General features: G+C 38.7%; 1 long non-coding RNA gene across 1 annotated transcript; it reads right to left on the reverse strand.

Annotated features, from left to right (window-relative positions):
- Nucleotides 1-1,303: 1,303 nt before the first annotated feature.
- On the reverse strand, nucleotides 1,304-20,702 carry LOC125360830. The gene is made up of 3 exons (XR_007212812.1): nucleotides 20,691-20,702; nucleotides 2,875-2,882; nucleotides 1,304-1,420 (listed from the first exon to the last, which is right to left on the reverse strand). It is a non-coding gene; the product is annotated as an uncharacterized LOC125360830 (long non-coding RNA).
- Between the last annotated feature and the right edge of the window lie 2,760 nt (nucleotides 20,703-23,462).

Below are 23,462 nucleotides of genomic sequence, written 5' to 3' on the forward strand. Positions count from 1 at the left end.
GTTCACGAGGAGCTGCCCAAGGATCCTCCAGCTTTACACCCTTTTGTGCCAGGACAGGTGAGGTGGGTAAAGCAACATAAGACTGAGTCCTTGGAGCCCCACTGGAAAGACCCCTACATCATAGTTCTGACCACTCCTACTGCTGTCAAGGTAAACCTGAATCCATGCCTCCCACATCAAAGCAGCTAACCTGACCAAGGAGGACAAGTGAAAGGTGGTGCATTCTGGCAACGACCCACTAAAATGAACATTTGTAAAACATTTAGACTGATGATGTTCTTGTGAAATGGATGCCAAATGGGGGGAGGAGGCAAAGACTCACCCCACCAGACTGAGAAATACAGGTGGGAGATTCGGAGAGGAGGATTGGAGCTATATGATGTAATTTGATTTATAGGCTGTTTGCACTGTCATCAAGCTATCTGGTTTAGCAAAAGGCAAGGGAACTTGAAATTTGTTTCCCTCCACTGTTACAGTTTGGGACTAAACATTAAATTTGGATATTAATGTTTGATTGTCACTGTTAAAGAACTACTTCGGTTTCTCATTCAGAGATCAACAGGAAAAGACAGGAAAAACCTGGGGCAGGCCTGTGAGCCTATCCTCAGGAGTAAGGGGTGATCTTGCAAAGGTGAAGCTGAGCCAGTCTACACATGGTGGGACAGGCCCTCGTAGGGAGTCCACAAATAGTGGGACAGGCTCTGGGGGGAGGAGTCCATGGTGGGACAGGCCCTGGGAGGAGTCTACACATGGTGTGACAGGCCATAGGGGGAGTCCATGCATGGTGGAAGAGAGTAAGCTGGTACAAAGGCAGTGCATCAAGCTCTAAGGAGTGGGATGGGTGAGTATATGCCCATTCTGTAGGACAGCCAATGGAGGCCTTTCTTCATCTGGTCTCTTTTGTTTTCAGATGAACACTGGAAACCTGATGGTAAAATGAATGATTTGATTAGTATATCTAAAACTGCCCCTTAGGATGGATTAAAATTGGAAAAGTCTTAAGAAGAAAGTTAAAAAGGTTTATTTGTATGATGTAACTTGATTTCTGTGCTATTTTGCAACTTGGATGTATTGAAGAAGTGAAGATGCTAAGTCTAGATTCTTGTGTTTGTAATTCTTGCATTAAGGAAAAATTGTTATTTGAGTTCAAAGGTCTTCTAGGCAGTAATTCAGTCTGAAGAAAACAAAATGTTTCTTTTAAAACAGGCAGCCTCGAGGGAATGGGCAGTACCTGGTGCCTCTAGGCTTCAGAGTTCTTTAAATGCCAATGAAAGGCAAAGTGAAAAAGTATAGCTACCAAAATGATTCCGGTTTGCCTGAGACACATATGGAGGAAACTACATCGTCACCCTGAGCACCTCTACCATGGTAAAAGCAGATGGGACTCCATCACATGTAGCTGATTCCTGCTGGAAGGCTACTTTGGTTCCACTGAAACTAAGATTTCGGGGGACATTCTTTCTGTGGTAACCTTTCCACTCCTCTGAGTTGACTGGATTTGACTCTCTTTATTAAGAAAATTGGATAAAGCATGAGTGGCAGGCAAGAGAGTCACTCCCAGGCGATGCTTGGGGCGGGAGGTGTGTCCAGGTGTATTAGGGTGTGTCCAGATGGATTAGGGTGTGACCTCAGACAAGGGAAGGAGGTAACTGCCTCCAGATGTGCCAGCTACCTAGGTAAGTGGATGGAGATTTAAACAGGAGAGAGCACCTGCATGGAGCCCTCCTAGGGGTGGACCTCACAGATATCACTGACTAACCTTAGGCACTTAGAGGCACAGGAAACTGGATTGGCCCATGTCATTTGTACATTGTGCATTGTCATTTGTACAAAGAATTGGGCCATAAAACTGATGGTCCTATGCGTCCAGTACACACCCCTCAATGTTAATAAAATGGGTCAAGGATTTGACTAGGCTGAAAAGAAAAGGAGGGATGTAGTAGAAGGTAGAGCTGACTCCATCTTGACTAGGGAAACATGGTAGGAAATGTTGGGGGGAGTAGAGCTTACTCTGACTCCATCTTGACTAGGGAAACATGGTAAAAATTGCTAAAATGAAGTAAAATATTAGGTCAACCTGACCCCAAAGTTATGCTTCTGTAAATGGCTTGCTTAATTTGTTACTTGCTCTACCCCGTGCGTCAAGCCCCTTGAGACTCAGAACATGCACTATAGAAAATGTCAAATATGCTTCTTAAATTGCTCAGTGAGAAAGTGCCAGTAAAGGGAAGTGGCCATTAGCTCTGTGTCACCTGTCCACCACAGGAAACTAAGGCCACAGTCCCAAAGCTAAGTCTCAATTTTATGATTCCGCCTCATATTCAAAATTCTAAATAATGAGGAAATCCCAATAACTCAGAAATATATACACAAACACACATACACACACGAAGACAACAATGCTCAGGACCTTTATTCTGATAGAAGCACTCAATGACTGCCCCTAAAAAAATGCCAAGTAATATTATGTGTCTAATAAAATTCTCTTATTTATTCAAAAAATAAAATAAATCAATAAATAAATAGTTATTTCTTATTCTTTAATACCCTAGATAAAGCTTTGCTCCTTTTGGTCTGATGTAAAGCTCATTACACATTTAATTACTATAAATTTGTAAGTAATCTATTGATTACTATAAAATGATTTGAATTTCAAACTTAATATTATAATTTATCAGATAGGTTTTGTATACCTTTTAAAAATTCTCTGTGGGTATCAGTACAACACTTAGTCTGAAATATTGTGAATTTCTTAATTTCTGGAACATTCCTAGTTGTTATGACCTTAAATATCACCTCTAATTTACCTGTCCAACCTGTCTCTAACCCCCGTTGTGCAGATATTTGTACTTAGTCTCCCTGTCTCAGTATCACTTTGAAAGCTGGCATATTTCCACATATCTATCTTCTAAACAGCTATTCACCTGCTTCATTAAGCCCCTAAAGTCAAAATAAATATTTCTACAGGAGAACAGGAGAGTAATAAGGTAGATATATATATAGTGAAGACCTGAGCACTATCCCTGAGCAATTCTGCTCAAAGCTAGCACTCTACCACTTTGAGCCACAGTGGCACGTCTAGCATTTGGCTGGTTAATCTTAAGGCATGCTTCCAGCCTGGCTTTGTATCCAAGGCAGCCTACATATTAAACAGGGAGAATGGCATTTGAGTTAAAGCATGTTCATTTGAAGGATCTTGACATAAACAAACATTTAAGTGAACTTTGGTTTACACAAAAAATTACTTTCATAGATGGGACATAAAGAATGAGATGGTAGTTTTTACTGTAAATCATAGCCAACTTAATTACATACCAACTTTACTCAAGCTCTATCTTTTAAGATATACTCAAACTTTCTGGGATTTGTCTTAATTTCTACCTTTTTTTCATGGAACACACCTTTAAGACAATTGTTACTTTCCAAATCCTTTCTTATCCAGAGGAAACAAGTTCTTTTTTCCTCATTTTTCTTTTCCAAGGCTTTCTTCACTAACTTTCCTCTTGGTTTACATTACTCTTTACTGGTTTTCCCTTTTTTTTAATCACAGCTTGTTAAGAGCACAGCTGGGCCTCATTCCTTTTTCATTGATAAAGATGTTTTCTTTTAACAAGCAGCAGACTTGATGATTAACTCCTTTCACAAGATTTACAATTGTAATCAAGGAACAAATATCACAGACAGAAAAAGATTAGCTTTTTCACCATGATAACAATTTTTATGTATTACCATGAGATTGTGTTGAATATGTTGACACACACACATGCACACACACACTTGTATAAAAGGTATTAAGGTGCACTTAAGTTTTAAAAAATGAAAAATTAGCAATGTTAGTCTTCTGTAATTCCAATGGAAAATATTATTTTTCCCAATATGATAGAACCACATAGATAAACAGGCAATACCAAACAAAATACAAGACAAAACTTAGATTTAGCAAACCACAAACAGAATTTAACAGAATGTCCATGCTTAAACAAACATGGATAAACAAGAACAGAAAAACTTTAAAACAATTTTGCTGCTGAGGTACTTTAGTATGAGTTGGATATTTGAACACCTAGAAGAGTAAGCTTGGTAGAAGAGTAGGGGACTGTAGCAAACACTCCATGTGTCCTTTGTCTCTTCCTAGGTGTCAGTCTCTAAGGCCTGTAAAGAGAATTGGGAGAGGAGGTGGCTTAACAGGTTTCTAAGGAGAGGAGGCACTTGAATAGAGCTATGGAATAGAGTAGAGTTAAGATGGAGGGAATTTTTCCTGCAGCCTCCTAGAGGAGTTTTGCTTAAGGGAGAAATTAAGAATCCAGATTTTGAAGTGAGTAGGCTCAGGAAAGAGAAAAGGAATGGTTTAGTGTCTGAATGCCAAAGGCAAAAAGGATAGGTTTGTTTGGTGTATGCTATGGGATTTTGGGGGTGAAGGAAAAGGGAGAGAGATGTAAGAGAGGGAAAAAAAGGTCAATAGAAAAAGTTTTCCAGGAGCAGTTTTTACTTAGTGAGTCCAGACTGGCTAAATTGAAGAGGAATGTAGTTACAGGAGCCAGGAGAGAGAAAAGACTTGGGCTTATGGAATGCTGATTCAGGGATTCTAGGACTGCCTGCATCTCACTCTCAAGGGCACAAGTTGAAGGGCTGGCTGTCAGTGGGAATGGAGGTGATGTAGTGGTAAATGATCTCCAGTCTGGTGATCATCATGTTGTATGAAGTACAGCTGACTCAATCTTGATTAGGGAAACATGGTCGGAAATGTTGGAGGCCCCCAAATTCTGCTTCTCGCTTAACTTGTTTGTTTGTGGCTCTACTCCTTGTATCAATCCCCTACATCTGTACCATGCTTGTTTAACTTGTTACTTGCTCTACCCCCTGTACCAACCCCTACATCTGTGCTACACTTTTACCTTTATAAACACCAATTTGAGGACTGCTCAGGGTCACAGTGTAAGCTCCCTAGTCTGCATTGTGTCCCTGGCTGGTCATTCCGCTTTCACTATCACGGTGGCAACTCCTGAGTCTGCACTGTGTCCCTGGCTGGTCAGTTCAGTTTTGCTTCCCCAATAAATCCATCATTTTGCTTGAGACTGTCTCTGAGTGGCAGACTCTTGGAGGTATGGAGAATCCCCTCCCTTGAATCCTGTAATGTTTCTTACCCCATAACAATCAGAGAGAGAAAGAAAGAAAAAGGAGGGAGGAAATGGAGATTGCTACAAAGCAAGGAAAGTTTCCTTTCTAGAGGAGTGAGCTTGGAGGCTTACAGCAGAGAAGGACTTCATGAGCAAGACAGGAGAGCAGAGGGGGAGGACTTCAGCAGAGGTGAGAGTGAAAAGAATAGGATGAGCAGAGGGAGGCTTAGGTATAGGGGACCTTGGACCTCTCGCCATTTCCTTGGAGAAGTGTTTAAGTCACTGAGAGTAAAATCAAAGGTTCAGAATTCAGGCCAACTGTGGCCTTTGTTTACATGAAAATGAGGCCAGATTTTGGTAGACAAACAAATCAGTTTTCTTTGACTGTATATCAGTCATCCCAGAATTCATCTGTGTACATATACCACATCTTCTTGATCCATTCATCTACTAAGAAGCATCTGAGTTGGTTCCATATCTTTGCTAAGGTAAATAATGCTGGTAACTTTAGTATGGTTTTGTTTGTGGACATTTGGGTACATGCCCAGAAGTAGGGTTGCTGGATCACAGGGGAGCTCTGCATTTAATCTTTTGAGGAAACTCCATACTGCTTTCCAGGATGGTTATACAAGTTTACATTCCCATGAACTGTATAGTTGTGTTCTCCTTTGGCTGCATGCCTACCAGCATCTGTTCTTAGATTTCTTGGTAATGGCCATTCTAACTGGGGTGAGGAGGACTCTCAATTTTGTTTTGATTTGCATTTCTTTTATGGCCAGGAATGTTGAGCATTTCTTCATATATCTCTTTGTTATTCTTATTTCCTCTTCGGAGAAGTCTCTCTCTCTCTAGATCTTTAGCCCACTTATTAATGGGGTGGTTGTTCATTTGGAGGTTTGTTTTAGGGGTATTTAATTTCTTGAGCTGTAGGCAGATTTTAGATATAAAGCCCTTAAAAACCTAGTTATTTCTTAATTGTACTGAGCGTGGGAATGTAGTCAACAGCCATTCACATAGGGAGACACAAAATCCCCCCAAATGGGGAACATATTAATTTTCTTTTTTTTCACTTCTTTTCTTCATTTCTTTTGTTCTTTAGCTTTTTGTTGTTTGTTTAGTCCTAGATATACAGTTGGTATGTTTGCTAAAACTGTTTCTTAGTTGTGGGCATACTGAATTCTGGCTAAATTTTTAATTGTTCAAGTTTTTATTTTATTTTTATTTTCTAGATTTTAGTTTTCTCCCCTTCTTTTTCTTTCCTTTTTTATTCTTTTTTCTCCTTCCTTTACTTTTCTTTATTATTCTATTTTTTAATTTTATTTTTGTCTTCCTTTATTTCTGTTCCTTTTCTTTTGCATTCTGTCCTATTGTAGTTTGTTTCATATTGCTTGTTTGTTTGTTTGACTGTGTTTGTGTCCATTTTCATTCTGTCTAGTTAACTCATCCTATTATCTTTTTGTTGGTTTTGTTTTCCTAGCTCTTCCAACAAATTTTTGCTACAATTATATATAATCTCAATTTCTGCACGACTATACCACTTCCTAAACAAAAGTTAAGAAAGACTTAGATAAGGGAATATCTATAAAATTATATAATTATAAGGCTTTGTGTTGGTCCCTAACTTTATGTTGCATCCTGTTGTGGTTTCAAATTTGAGCGCTCAACTTTTTTTTCCAACTCGGCGGTGTCCCTGAGGAGGCGGAATTTTGTGTGTTCACTTTTGTTTAATACCATAAATGTTAGATTCTCCATTCTGATCTCTTTAATGGCCCCCTGTCATTCAACTATGTGTTGTTCTATGTTCATGAGTTACAAAATTTTCTGTGATGGCTTTTAATGTTGAGTTGTAATTTTATTCTATTGGGTCTGACAGACTGCAGAGAATACTTTCAATATTTCTGGGTTTACACAGCTTTTATTGTAGGCTAAAATATGATTTATTTTGGAAAATGTTCCATGAGTTGGTGAGAACAGTGTATATTTTGATGCTACGCGGTGAACTATTCTGTATTGTCTATTAAGTTTTGTTGGTCAATGTAATTATTTAGTTCTGTGGTTTCTCTGTGGAGTTTTGCGGAGATGATCTATCCATAGGTGACAGTGAAGTGTTAATGTCACAACAATCAATGTTTGGATCTATTTGTGTTTTCAGGTTAAGTATTGTTTGTTTGATGAAGCTGTCTGCTCTGAAATTTGGTTATAGATATTTAGAATTGTTATATCCTTTCATAAATGAGGATATAACAATGACCGCCTCCTCAGGGACACCGCAAATACAGTATCGAGAGGAAAGTTTATAGTTCTAAGGGCCAACATCAACAAATTGGAGAAATCCCAAATAAGCAATTTAATGAGGCACCTTAAGATCCTTGAAAAAAGAGGAACAAGCCAAATGGCAAACAGTAGATGGAAAAAATAATCAAAATTAAATCACAAATAAATGAATTAGAGAAGAAAACATCATAGACAGAATCAACAAACCAAAGATCTGGTTCTTTGGAAAAAAAAAATTAAAATTGACAAAAGATCACTATCAAACTCATTCCCTGAAGCCACCATACCTCTCATCCCAAAACCAGATAGGAACTCATCTAATAAATTGAACGGACCCATCAATTCAATGAACATAGATGCAAAACTTTTGAACAAAATTCTGGCCAACCAAATTCACCAACTAACAAAACAATTACACTCAGTGACCAAATGGGATTCATTCTAGAGATGCAAAGCATTCTCCAGCCTCATTTTCCAGGGGTTGATAGTTTTAGTAAAACATTATTAGTCTTATTAAAACATTTTAGCACACTAAACAATTTTCTGCTTAAGAAGGCTGGGTGGGGGTCCCCCTAGAGTTCTTTTTTGCGGACACTCACTGATTAACTGATTGTGGGCTGTCACCTGTACATCTTTCCAGTGAGCTAAACTCAAGTCCAGGGGAGTGGAAGGAATGTTCCCCATCATCCGTTTGTCAGTCAGGCACAGCGCAAGAAAGAAACACACAAAAATAATCACTGGGACAAAGACCAGACAACACTTACAGACAGACTTAGGGAGCCGTGGCTTATAGGTTCGACTGTGTCTCTCCTGCCCCTGTGAGGGGGCAGACCACATAGTCTCACTGTGTATCTCCTGCCCCTGTGAGGGGGCAGACCACACAGTCTTGAGGCTCTCTCTCTCTCCTGTTCCTGTGTAGGAGCGCACCAGACAACCCCGAATATAGAGTGGACTGGACAGGCGCCCGTTAGAAGGATAAACTAGAGGCATGCAAAACAGAGGTACAGAGACTGTACTTGTGAGAAATGGTGACAGGCCCTTTGGTTACTACTTTGGGCCCTATTTGCCCATGCCTTATCTCTATATCATCCCCTAGACATGCAAGCCATTGAAATGGACAGAATGGAGCCATGATTGGCTCCCAAGGTACTAAAAAGAAAAATGGGGAAATGAAGTGCCAGACTTTGAAGTCAGGCCCCATTTTTACCACGTGAACCCCATTTTACCACGCGAACCCCACTTTACCACACGAACCTGAGATAAGCAGGCCCTGTGAGCAATCCCAGGATAAGCCCATTAGGGCCCAGTCGGTCTAGAACTCTAACCGCTGGGAATGCTTAACTCTGACCACCCCTGGGGTACCTCGAACCCTGAGCTAATCAGATTTGTACCTGTGTCTTAATCTTACTTGAACACCTGATTGTTGTAACTTTGTTTTTTGCCTTTATAAGCCCTGTGTAATCGCAGCTCGAGGCTCCCTCCTAACCTCCGCTGTGTCGGTGGGTAGGACGTGGCCCGAGTTGCAGCTCGCTTAAATAAAGTCCTGCCTTGCTATTGCATTTCAGAATGTCTGAGTCTCGGTGGTCTTCTTGGTGGTGGTCTTGCGATTTGGCACAACAATAGAAAACGTCCAGAAGTGGTGCTATGGCTCAAGTGGCAGAATGCTAGCCTTGAGCAAAAGAAAGCCAGGGACAGTGCTCAGGCCCTGAGTTCAAGGCCCAGGACTGGCAAAAAAAAAAAAAAACCTCCAAAATCTGAAAAAAGAAAGTGAATATATTAAATGAAATGGAAACACCTTCCATGCTCTGGATTGGGAGGATTAACATTGTGAAAAATGATAATATTGCCCAAAGCTATCTACAAACTCATTGCAGTATATATCAAGTTCCTAATGGCATTATTCAATGGTACAGAGGAAGTAATCCAAAAATTCATATGGAATAATTGAAGACTCCAAAATAGCAAAAATAATCCTTAGCAGGAAGAATATTGCTGGGGGGATATCAATGCAAAACTTCAAAGTCTATTATAGAGCCACAGTTAGAAAAATAGCTTGGTTCTAGCCCATGAACAGGCCTGGGGACCAATGGAATATAACAGAGACCAAGAAAGGATCCCACAGACTATGGCCAACTAACCTTTGATAAGGGAGCCAAAACACTGGATGGAAGAGAGACAGCCCCTTCAACAAATGGTGCTGGCAGAATTAGGTATACATATGCAGAAAATTGATCCTTATATATCACCCTGCACCAGATTCAATTCCAAACGGATCAAAGACTTCAATGAAAGGCCAAATACCATGAGAATGTTACAGGAAGAGAAAGGGGAAACACTAAAGCAACTTGGCAGACGCACAGGAAATCAAAGAAAAAGTAGGTAAGTGGGAGTCAAAAATGCACAGAGTTTCTAAATGGCAAAAGACATAGCTAGCAAGATAAATAGTAAGACAACAGAAAGGGAAAAGATCTTTCGAATGGACAGTGTCAAGGAAACTAACAATAACTGATGGTGGGGATATGGCCAAAAGGAAATATTATTGCAGTTTTGGTGAGCATGTAAACTTGTTCAAACACTCTGAAAAGCAGTATGGAGGTTCTTTAAAAGACTAAGGATGGAGGACTTCTGGGAGGATGGTGGAGGAGCAGCAGAGCCCTAGCTAAGCTCCCTCTCAAATCACAGTTTTCCCACTCCAGAGAAAATTTTACTCCTAGAAAGACAGCCCAAGTAAGTTATAACAGTACAGGGATTCTGGCCAGGAAGAAGAAAATCTACTTTGCTGGCCTGAAAACACAGATTTGTGCTCCAGGAGGCATCCCACCGCCACGCCAGTGCCAGCGCTGGCACACAGAGCGCCCCACACTCCTCTCACTTAAAGCACACAGAAGCAACCAGGAAGAAATCCTCCAGACGGCGGCAGACAGACATGGATCGCAGGCTGAGCACCAATAGGCTGAAATCGCAGAGAAAGCATGAGTACCCCACAAACGACATTCTCACTCGCACCCATAGAGCAGCATCTGGAATGTAGCCCTTCCCCCACCACCGGAGCAAAGCACCATCTTTGACACTGGCATAGGGTCAGACCAGACTGGAACTAAAGTGGGCCAGGGGAAAGTGAGGATGAAGGGGCCATCTTTGAAAAGGGCAAGAGGGACCAATCAGTGAGAGCCAGCTCCGCCCAGGAGAAGGTCCCCTGCCCAGGCGGGAGGCTGGTCCTGGGCTGCAGCTCAGCCAGCGATGCCCCGCACTGCCTGCCAGAATTTCTAAATTAAAAACGAAAGTGGTGAGCAGCTAGCAGAGGCATAAGAACAACAAGATGGGAAAACAAACAGTTCCTGAGACAGATAAACGGTCCTGTCACAGAGGAAGCCCAACTCCCAGCCCAAAACAGAGCTGAATTCCATAGCCAGCTCCGCCCAGGAGGCCACCCCACCCAGGAGGGAGGAACCTCCCCGAGGCAAGCAAATCTCAGCCAGGTAAACCAGACCAGAGGCGCCCTGCCCTGCTGAGTCCACAGGCTATTCAAAGACAGGAGTTAGAGGCAGCCTTCCCGGAGGAGAGGAGAGGAGCCACGGTTCCCGAGACTGTTCATATGCCCCATCTACAGAGGACACCCAAGTCTTACCTGCAAGTTGTGTGAACCACAGAGACCCAGGATTTCACTAACAGTGGGGGAGGGTCAGAACAGATCTACCCCTGCTAACCGAAAGCAAGTCAAAACAGCCAAGCAGCAAAATAGACTGCAGACCATCACAAGGACACCAGAGACTGTAGAAAGCCCACCCAAACAAGGAAGACTCCATTTTTTTCAAACATTTTTAAGCTTTTCTTTTTCATATACGAAACATCATTTTTTTCCATTGTTTACCTGTTTTTTTATCAAGTTGTATTTTTTTTGGTTGTTTGTTTTTCTGGGGTTTTTTTCCTTTTTTTAAAAAATAATTTTTCTCTGTTTTGTGTATCTGTGTATCTGTGTACCCAGTATTTTTTGTTTATTTCTCTCTTTACATTCTCTTCCTTTATAAATTACTTTCCTATGAATAACACCTCCACTCTTTTATGCTAACTCTCCATTGTCTATCATTTTAACTTCCTTCTTTCTACTGATTCTACTCTTCTCCACATTTCCACGTTACTGAAACTAAATCAAAATAATCACCCCCCTCATACATTTTACTCTATTCTCTTTACAACCTCTAACTTATCCTCCTGACTTACTTCCAGGACCTCCAGATTCCATTGACTCCTGGTTATTGGATAGAGGGTATCCCTGCTCAATCAGAGTGAATCAAAGGGGATCAAAGACAAAGCCAGCCAGTCCAAAAAGAACTTAATATAAGAACAAAAATTGCTCATAGGGTTGTAAAAGCAAATAAGTAACTACTGAATACAAGGATTAGGATTGGTTGTCATATTGAAATTGTATTCACTAGGAACACCAAATCTAATTTTATAGACAGGTATACAAGGTATCTGTATATAATTGTGAACTTCTAAGGTTTCCACAACAATGCTTGGTAAGGTCTGCTTTGGGTCTTAAATGGTGCTCACAGGTGCTTGTAGATTGGCATTCCCAATCCAAATGGGCAGAAGAAACACAAGAAAGATGGCAGACAATGGAGTCTCATCTCCCACTCAAAACAAGCAGGAAGCAGAGCAGTCAATCAAAGACATAGAAGAGAACCCTCAAAATGCTCTACAAAGTCTAGTGATACACATGATTAATGAAAAGTATGAAACAAAACAGCAATCCTTCCGAAATAGATGAATCATGGCCTGGACAAATAGAAAGATAAATGAAATTCAAGAGTCAAATGAAAAGATAGATACCCAGCTAATAGATTTGAGAGACAGCACACAAAACCAAATAAATGAAGTTAATCAAGTAAAGAAGTCCATGCAGGACCTAAGAGATGACATGGAAATCATCAGGAAAGACTAGTCAGAAGAAAAGGAAATTCAAAATCAAGTAGATAGCCTACACTCCCGACTAGCTGAAGAAGAGGAACGAATCTCAGGAGCTGAAGATTCCCTAGAATCCATGGAGAAAGATCAAAAATCAATACAAACCCAATCCAATTTAAAAAACAGATTACTCAAGGAGCTCCAAGACATGAACAGGAAGCCCAATTTAAGGCTAATAGGTATTCAGGAAAAACTGGAGAAAAAAGTTAATGGAATATGCAACCTATTTAACAGAATATTAGCAGAGAACTTCCCAAATATCCAGGATAGATCTATACAGATGCAAGAAGCAATTAGAACCCCTCACTGACCAGACCAGAACAGGACATCTGACTAACACAGCATGATCAAAACAGGATCAATGGAGTCCAAGGAAAGAATCCTGAATGCTGTTAGGGAGAAGAAAACAATCACATATAAAGGAAAAGCTATCAGAATTACCCGACCTCTCAGCAGAGACCATGAAAGCAAGGAGAGCCTGGAATGAGGTATGCCAAACTCTGAATAAAAGTAACTACCAACCAAGAATACGGTACCCAGCTAAACTCTCATTCATAGCTGGAGGTCAAATAAAAGTCTTCCACAGTAAGGAAAAATTGAAACAATATATTTCCACCAAACCAGCTTAACAAAAAATCCTCAAAGATGTACTATACAGAGAAAATAATCAAGATCACAATAAAGACAGAGAAATGAACCCTAAATAGTAAACATCAAATCAAGAAATGGGAAGACACAGCTTTTAACAAGATAGCTATAATGAAAGAAACAAATGATCATCTCTCAATCCTAACTCTCAACATTAATGGACTTAATTCTCCAATCAAATGACATAGGCTCATAAGTTGAATCAAAAATCAAGATCCATCTTTCTGCTGCATGCAAGAGACACATCTATGTAGCAAAAGCAAACATCTTCTAAACGTGAAAGGCTGGAATAAAATCTATCAAGCAAATGGCCCCCATAAGCAGGCTGGAGTTGCAATCCTAGTATCAGATAAAATTGACTTCAAATTAAAAATGGTAAGAAGACACAAAGAAGGTTACTACATCCTAATAAAGGGATCTCTCCTACAGGAGGATATAACCAACCTAGATATCTACACACCAAATACAGGAGCAGCTAACTTCATCAAATAAACACTACTGACTCTAGAAAGACTAGTAGACCCAAACACTTTGATAGTTGGGGACTTTAACACTCTACTGTCAACTCAGGTCTGACTGATCAACACGCCAAAAACTGAACAAAGAAACCACAGAACTAAACAACTGCATAGACCAACTAGACTTAACTGACACCTACAACAACTGACATCCAGTAACAACAGAATACACATTCTTTTCAGCAGCACATGGAACATACTCTAAAATAGATCACATCTTAGGGCACAAAGAAAATCGGTACAAATTTCAGAAGTATCAAAACCATTCCCTGCATTCTCTCAGACCACAATGGAATAAAATTAGAGCTCAACTCAAACAGCCACCACAGAAAATTCTACAATACATGGAGACTAAACAACAACTGCTGAACCATCAGTGGGTCATTGAAGAAATTAGAACAGAAATTCAAATGTTTATGGAATTCAACCAGGATGAGTACACAAAGTACCAGCTCCTTTGGGATACAGCAAAGGCAGTACTCGGAGGGAAATTTATATCTCTGAGTGCCTACACCAACAAACTGGAGAAACAGCAACTCAACAACTTAAGGAAGCACCTTAATCTCCGCGAAAGAGAACAACAAGCCAAACCCCAAGTCAATTGATGGAAGCCAATAATTAAAATCAAATCAGAATTAAATGAATTAGACACAAAAAAAACCCGATAGAATCAACAAAACAAAGAGTTGGTTCTTTGAAAAAATTAACAAGATACGCAGACCCCTAGCAAACATGACCAAAAAACGAAAGCAGCAAACCCAAATAAACAAGATCAGAGTTGAAACAGGTAACACCACCACAAAAACAACCAAAATTCAGAACACAATAGGGGAATATTTTGCAAATCTTTATTCCAACAAATTTGAGAACCTGGAAGAAATCGATGATTTCCTAAAAAAAATTGATAACCCAAACTCAACGATGAAGATTTAAACCTTCAGAACAGACCCATATCCAGCATTGAAATAGAAACGGCAATAAGAGTTCTCCCATCCAAGAAAATTCCAGGTCCAGACGGATTCACAGCAGAATTCTACAAGCCTTCAAATCAGAACTCACACCAATATTTCTCAAACTCTTCAATGAAATTGAAAGAGAAAATTCACTACCAGGCACATTCTATGAAGCCAGTATAACCCTCATTCCAAAACCAGGAAAGCACTCATCACGGAAGGAGAACTACAGACCGATTTCTCTGATGAACATAGATGCAAAAATTCTCAACAGAATTCTGGCCAATCGACTTCAACAGGTCATCAAAAAAATTGTACACAACAATCAAGCTTGATTCATCCCAGGGATGCAAAGTTGGTTCAATATACACAAGTCCATTAATGTAATCCTCCACATCAACCGGAGCAAGGTAAAGAACCACATGATTATATCTTTGGATGTGGAAAAGACATTCAATAAAATCCAGCACCCATTAATGCTAAAAGCCCTGGAAAAACTGGGATTCCAGGGAACACTCTTGAATATAATAAAGGCAGTCTATGACAAACCACAGCAAGCATAGTTCTAAATAGTGAAAAACTAAAGACATTCCCTTTAAAATCAGGAGCAAGACAGGAATGTCTGCTCTCTCCCTTTCTCTTCGACATAGTATTAGAATTCCTTGCCAGAGCAATTACGCAATAAGAAAATATGAAAGGGATCCAAATACCGAAAGATGAAGTTAAATGTTCTCTCTCTTCTCAGATGACATGATCCTATACCTAAAGAACCCCATTGACTCAACTCCCAAGCTACTAGAGCTGATACAAAACTTTGCCAAATTTCAGGACATAAAATAAACCCTCAAAAATCAATGGCATTTCTATTTGGTAATGACCCGAACACCGAGGCTGAAATCAGGAAAGCAACTCCTTTTGCAATAGCCTCAAAAAGCATTAAATACCAAGGAATAAACTTAACCAAATAAGTGAAAGACCTCTATGATGAGAACTTTAAAAACATGAAAAACGAAATTAAGGCAGAACTAAGGAAATGGAAAAACCTCCCATGGTCCTAGATTGGGAGGATTAATATAATCAAAATGGTAATGTTGCCAAATGCTATCTACAAATTCAACGCGATAGCCATTAACATCCCAACACCATTTTTTAATGAAATAGAGGAAGCAATCCAGAAATTCATATGGAACAAGAAAAGACCCAGAATAGCAAAAACAATCCAAAGCAGAAAGAACAGTGCTGGAGGAATTACAATACCCAACTTCAAGCTGTATTATCAAGCTACAGTAATAAAAACAGCTTGGTATTGGCACCTGAACAGGCCTGAAGACCAATGGAACAGAATTGAAGACCCAGAATTAAACCCACAGAACTATGCCTACTTAATCTTTCATAAAGGAGCTTAAAAAATAGGATGGAAGAAGATAGCCTCTTTAATAAATGGTTCTGGCAAAACTGATTCAACACATGCAACAAACTAAAATTAGATCCTTATATATCACCCTCCACCAAAATCAATTCCAAATGGATCAAAGACCTTGAAATTAAAACAGATACCAGGATATTAAACAGATATAAAGTAGATACCAGGAAATTAAAACAGATACCAGGAAGGAGTATGATAAACACTTGGGCTCCTTGGTACAGGACGGAACTTCCTTAACAAAGACTCAGAAATGCTACAAATTAAAGAAAGGATGAACAAATGGGACTGCATCAAACTGCAGAAGTTCTGCAGGGCAAAGGACATAGCTCACAAGATAAACAGAAAGCCCACAGATTGGGAAAAGATCTTTACCGGCCGTACAATGGACAAAGGCCTCATCTCTAAAATATATGCAGAACTAAAAAAATTACATTCCTCCAAACAAAACTGCAAAGCACCAATAGCCCTCTCAACAAGTGGGCTAAAGACTTACAAAGAGTCCTCTCTGAGGAGGAAATGAGAATGGCCAAGGGACATATGAAAAAGTGCTCTACATCACTGGCCATAAAAGAAATGCAAATCAATGTGCTGGGGATATAGCCTAGTGGCAAGAGTGCCTGCCTTGGATACACGAGGCCCTAGGTTCGATTCCCCAGCACCACATATACAGAAAACGGCCAGAAGCGGCGCTGTGGCTCAGGTGGCAGAGTGCTAGCCTTGAGTGGGAAGAAGCCAGGGACAGTGCTCGGGCCCTGAGTCCAAGGCCCAGGACTGGCCAAAAAAAAAAGAAAAGAAATGCAAATCAAAACAACATTGAGATTCCATCTCACCCCAGTAAGAATATCCTATATCAAGAAAATTAACAATAACAATTGTTGGAGGGGATGTGGCCAAAAGGGAACCCTATTTCATTGTTGGTGGGAATGTAAATTGAGTCAGCCACTCTGTCAAGCAGTATGGAGATTTCTCAGAAGGCTAGGCATAGAGCTCCCCTATGATCCAGCAGCCCCACTTTTGGGCATCTACCCAAAAGACCACAAACAAGAACACACTAAAGCCATCAGCACAACAATGTTCATCGCAGTGCAATTTGTCATAGCGAGAATTTGGAACCAACCGAGATGCCCCTCAGTAGACGAATGGATCAGGAAAATGTGGTACATATACACAATGGAATTTTATGCTTCTATCAGAAAGAATGACATTGCCCCATTCGTAAGGAAATGGAAGGACTTGCAAAAAATTATACTAAGTGAAGTGAGCCAGACCCAAAGAAACATGGACTCTATGGTCTTCCTCATAGGGAATAATTAGCACAGGTTTAGGCAAGTCACAGCAGAGGATCACAACAGCCCAATAGCCCTTATGAACACATAAGATGATGTTAAGGGAAGTGAACTTCATGTTATGGAAACGACTGTCATATCACTGTTAATTACTTTCAACATGCGATGTGAAATCGTAGTTTTTATTATTGATGATCCTCTTGTATCCCCTTCCTATGGTTGTACCTGCAATGAAAAAAAAAATAATTAAAAAAAATAAAAGACGATCACAAAGGCTCAGTAACTATATGTGTTTGTATGATCATGTAAAATAATGCTAATCAAAATTAACTCCAAGAAATGGAAACAGTTTTATAACTTAGTTTTTCTTATTTATTTCTTTCTGTTTTCTCCTTTTGTTGTTGTTTTTTATTTCTGTACATTTTGTCTTGTATGTAAGTTTATGTGGTTTGGAGAGGGGAAAGGGTGGCATAGGAATGGTGCGACAAAGAGAAAACTAATTCAGCAGTGATACTCACTAGACACTGTGTTGAGAATGAACTATCCATGGGTGGGATGGGGATCAAGAGGGAAAAAACGGACAAAACAAGGGAAGGGGTGACACTGTTCTAAAATAAATGCACTCATTGCCTGACTTACATAAGTGCAAAGCCTATGTATGTCACCTTTACAATAAAAGTATAAATAAAATAAGTAAAAATAAAAGTAAGTACCCCAATCTATTCAGAAGGAAGGTGGAAAAAAATACATTTCTTTTTATACTCAAGGACAATTACACCCTGCAATTACATTTCTGAAGTATCTCTGAAGCAACCGAATGCCCAAGGAGGCTTGGTGGATATTCACACTGGACGGATGCTTCAGTTCCCCTGTTGTGGGAGCAGCCTTGTATAAAGTCTCCCAGCCAGTAGAGATCATAGTCACCGACCAGTGTTGGAATCCAGATGCCTAAATCCACAGGCAAGAACTGGCTAAAAGTGACTGTTAATTTCTACAATCAATCATTTGTGTAGAAAAATATTGATTTTCCTCTATTTTATTTTATCAGTCATATTTTGCCTCTAGAATTTCTAGTTAACAATACATATATTTTAAATATTTTTTACTTAACAAAATTTTATCTATTGAGATGTAAGTATGCTTTACTCTAATTTTATTTAAAGTAAAGGGAAAATGGTATGTTGGAAGGGATATTACATGTGGGAGAAAACTCATGGCCTATATATGCATTTCTTGTTCCCACAGTGCCTTGGGCTCCTGCTCAAATGCTTTTTCTCACATACTTTCTTTGGTGTCCACTCAGCCGATAAAAACAGCTGAATTAGTGCATACACAAACCATCAAGCAATCAGCACAAAAGACCAAGAGAGAAGCTTCATAGTATAAAACCAAGAGGATCTTATTGGAGTCTTCTTTGGGGCTCTTTTTTCATAAAGTCTGCATACTTTCACAGCCTTCCTTCCCCATTTATGTAAACTTATTCTAACTACTTTAAACACTTGCCTTCTTTTTAAATCTTCAGTGGGCAGATGTATGTATTGAATTATCATACTATATCCTTAAGATACACAATTATTATGTATGTATAAATTTAATAAAAGGAAAACTGCTTACATATTTACACATCTCACACAATTTGACAAACCATTTCCGTTTAATAGTATCTTACTTAAAAAGCACTTTTCACTAAACATGAACTATATTCTTTACAAATCAGTAATTGTGAGATAAAATCAGGACTCTTTTTTTTTCCTAAATAGAATGATAAAATCACAAGTACTGAAACCTCAGAACTTGGTTACTTTTTAAAGAGCAGAGGTTATGAATGGGTAGTGATATTTTAACTTTTTCACAGGGATAACTTAAAAGAAGTAGTGGAGGCTTTATTGCTCAAAAGAGGCTTATAAATGTGTGTGCATGGTGCATGTGGCTGCCCCCTCACTCTCTTCTTCCTTAAACCAAGTTCAGTGGCATCAATATGGAGAGACAGGTGTGCCCCAAAGGAGAGAAGATATGTTGTTTTATAAAGCTAAAAGACATCACTAAAAATTCAAGTCTGCTGTTTGCCTGCAGACCATTACAAAAAAACTAAGAGCCTTTACTTTCCTTCCCATATTTCTCCAGCTAGACAAACAAATCATCAAGTTTCACAGTATTTTCCTAATGCTTCCTAACAATTTCTCTCAGGAAATTATGTTGATTGCTAGCTAAAAAAAAATATGGTGTCTCTATCTATTTTTTTTTATAAACAAGTATGGTAAAACTACAAGGTAATAGTAATTTTTTTCTTCCTTTCCTTTAAAAAAGGAATGTTGTCTACATAGAATTCATAAGTCTGCCCATGAGGGAATCAGGTCACATTCTACACAAAACATCTAGTGACCAAAGGCTAATATGAACCTATATCCAAAAGAGTTGAGGACAGGCATGGTTTCCTACCCCATTGTAATATGCAGTCTTCTGTGACTTGAACAGGCTAGAAAACATTGTGACTTCCAATAGCTTTTCATTGTGATTACATATGAATGAAAAGTTTGTGGAAAACAAATAAGCAAAAAAATAGAATATGAAGGAATCGCTTAAAAATAAAATAAAAAACCATTGCATTCTGCAGAATCTGATGCATTTCAAGTGACTGGAATAGGCAAGCCTATAAGCTTAAAAAAAAAAGAATCATGCTAGTCCTTATATTTAGAATATGACTTTTTAAAAAGTATACATTTAAGTAAATTTAAATGTATCATAATTTTGTGAGGCATCAGCTATATTTAGTTTATAATTTTTCTGTTTATTTAAGTTATATTATATTACAGTAAAATATAGCTGTAATTAGTAGTTTTAAGTTATTAAATGCAGGGGTGAATCTTCTTAAAATGTTAACATATAGATATTTTGTGCTCAACATTTCTAGTAAGAATTTAAACCTAACTAGGAAAACAAGTAGAGCACTTGTTCAGCATGTGAAAATGAAGTATAAGACAAGACAGTTCATGCTTATTTAGGAATGCTTTATTGTTCCAGGTGCCCTTGATTGTTCCTTGGCCCTTTCTGATTACTTGGCTAAAAAGCATCTACTTCAGCATTATTGTGTCCAAATTTACATTTTGTGTTAAACTTCTGTCAATTTATCAAAAGAAATCTAAAATTATTCAATACAATAGACTTCATTCTGACTTCATTGTCACCATGATATTCCTGTGCATTGAACAAACAAAGAAGAATGTGGAAATAACTCCTTTGGGAACATGACAAGTAGGAGCCATAATGATCTAGAACACTCTATTTCCCAAATGCCACTATTGCTGACTCAGGAGCTCCACTAATCTTTGCTCACATTTTTGCTATGTATACTCATGCATGTATGTTTTGGTAACAACTGAGCAACCACCTTTGATTTTTTTTATTATTATTACTGTCAACTTCATTTAAGGTATTTATACGTAGGTACAAAATACAATACAACAACTAAAGAAAACAGATTTCTATTCCCCTTAAAGAACCATTTTTGGAATAATCTAAAATAAGTAGATCTATACTTTTACATAATAATATTTGAAGACCTTTTATAAATAGGGTATTTCCAAATTTCTATTCTGTAATATTCTTGAAGTTGTGGTTACAATTTAAAGGTAAAAAAGTTGAAAAGAACTACATAGTAAATCAGTAAGTGGTTCTTATTAATCTACATTAAACTGGCCTAAATATTAAGGACCTGTGTCACAAAAAATGTATTTTACTCTTCTCCATTCTGAAAGTATTCTTCCATCAACTATCACACCAAAAAATAATAAAGTCAAGACAAGCAGTTCTTGATTGTATTGCTGAGGATCATCATAACACTAAATTGTCCATTTGAGTATATTTCCAATGGCTCCAAGTGGGTGAGACTCCAGTGCAACATATGCCCCCCACGTTACTAGTGAACTTAGGACCCCCAGCTGTAAATAGACTTCATTGTTTAAGTGCAGCTCATTTGTTATTCCTCTGTCACTTTACTATTTTCTGTTTTTGTCATCTAAATCATAACCTAGCTTTTTGATCATTTGGAAGATGTAGGAGGCAGTGACCAGCCCAGCCCACAGCAATCAACAACTCATGGTAAAATATGAGCACATCACCATAAGTAGGGCTACTTCCACTTTCTTTGTCTGTTTGGTTGGTTGGTTGGGTTTTGTTTGTTTTGTTTTTGCCCATTCAGGTGCTTAACCTCTGGTCTGGAGCACTGTCCTTGAGCTTCTTTATGCTCAAGGTGAGAACTATACCACTTGAATCACAGTGCCACTTCCAATTTTTCTGAATAGTTTATTGGTGATAAGAGTCTCATGGAGTTTCCTGCCTGGGCTGGCTTCAACCCATGATCTTTTCGTCTCAGCCTCCTGAGTAGCTAGGATTACAGGCATTAACCAATGGTGCCCAGATCCTTCCACCTTCTTACTGGCATTTACTTTTGCACTGAGGTTCCAGCAGGGAGTAAACACTATTGTAGTAAATGAATAAGCATGGAACAGGAAAACTGCTATGAAGATCTTACCAGGAAAAAACAATAGAACAAAACTAGGAAAAAGCTTCAAAACTTTCTAAAGGTGTTAGGAGACAAGAATGACACCTATGTAGAAATCTCTATAGTATGTTACAGTTGCAAACAGACAAAAACAATAACTCTTATCATTTTAGTACTGTAAAACTAAAAAGTATAAATCTATAGGTAAACACACTGAATGGTTAAAAAATGTATACTGGGACATGATAAATTATATAAGTCTCTAGACATTCACAGACAGTGAGACCTAAGGAGGATATTCTTAGGTCTGGAATGCAAAAGCACAATATCTGATTATATAAAATAATATTTATCAAAATGAAATCTGAAAAATGGAAACAAGAAGAAAATTTTGGTTTATTTTGTATTTTTGTCCTCCTTTTGTCTTGCTTGTTCAATTATCTGTCTTTGACAGAGTATGGGGCCACAGAAATGGAGGAACAAAGGATAGACAAATGCTGCAGTGGTAATCACTAGACACTATGTTGAAAATGAACTCTGCAGCTTATGGGTGGGGACACAAGGGAAAAACTGGAAGAGAGCAGGAGAAGGGGTGAAATTGTTCAAAAAGAAATGTACTGTGTCACAAAATGCCACAGAAAACAAGAAGATTCCTCATCCAATCCCCCTTCACAGTGTGAGCATAATGTAAGGCCACTGCTCTAACAAGTGAGCATCTGGCAACCTTAGGTAAGTTTTCTGTGAGAACCGTCAAGGATTTGGGGAATGGAGAGACATGACAAGATGGACTAGGAGTGGATGAATTGTCTCTTGGATTATTCATGACCCTTTAAATGCAAACATTGAAAGTATTATTTCCAGGCCACAAGTGAATGTAAATTGAATTTATTAAGAATTCTGATTTTTTATTTCATCTTAACATCCCTTTGTTTATACCAGAAAGAGGAACAACTGTGACCTCTAAGAGAAGTGACAGATACACTTCTGTGAGTTTTCCACTGTGGGCTTTCCAACTGGCATCTATCCTTCACCTGATCACTGGAACTAGTATGTGTACTGAGGGAACAAAACAATGCAGTAACCACAACAAAAATGAAGGAGAGATAGTCACATGGACAAGTAGAAAGTGGGGCAGATCAGTATACAGACAACAGTAGGGAAACCAAGGAGAACAGAAATCAGCACAGAACTGAGGTTTTGGTTCCTTTCGATTTCTGTAGGAGAAGATGAGCTGGGCTGTAGTGTTAGTGTAGCAAGGGAAAGCTCAACCTGAGCAGTGGGATCAGATTGTCTTGGGAACATCTCACATCTCTTTTTAAAATAAAATTTAAAGAAAAATAATAAGCCTTTGGAGTCTTTAGACTTGACCAGAAAAGAAATCGACTGATGAGAAAAACTTCTGTCTTCAATATTCCTTTTGAATGTCACTTCTAAGAGAATACATGAAAGCCCGATAGACTATCTGGGGCCTCTACCATGCTGCAGTTAACAAATCAATTTCCCTTAATAGACTAGAACTTCAGCGATCTTTCCAGCAAGAGTTAGCAAAGGCAATCATTGTTTGGTATTTATGTATTTTGGAGAAAGTTACAAGATTTCTTTATATACTTGCTTTCATGAGAAGTATTTTAATGAATACAACTGAGAAAACTCTTTGTTGGGATCTTAGATAACTTGTTATGCAAAAATCTAAAAAATAAAAGATAAATCTTAATCACCACACACAGTAATGAGTTGGTGGAACAAAACCCTTTATTTTAAACCTAATTGT

Source organism: Perognathus longimembris, chromosome 12, assembly GCF_023159225.1.
Source record: "Perognathus longimembris pacificus isolate PPM17 chromosome 12, ASM2315922v1, whole genome shotgun sequence".
NCBI lineage: Eukaryota > Metazoa > Chordata > Mammalia > Rodentia > Heteromyidae > Perognathus > Perognathus longimembris.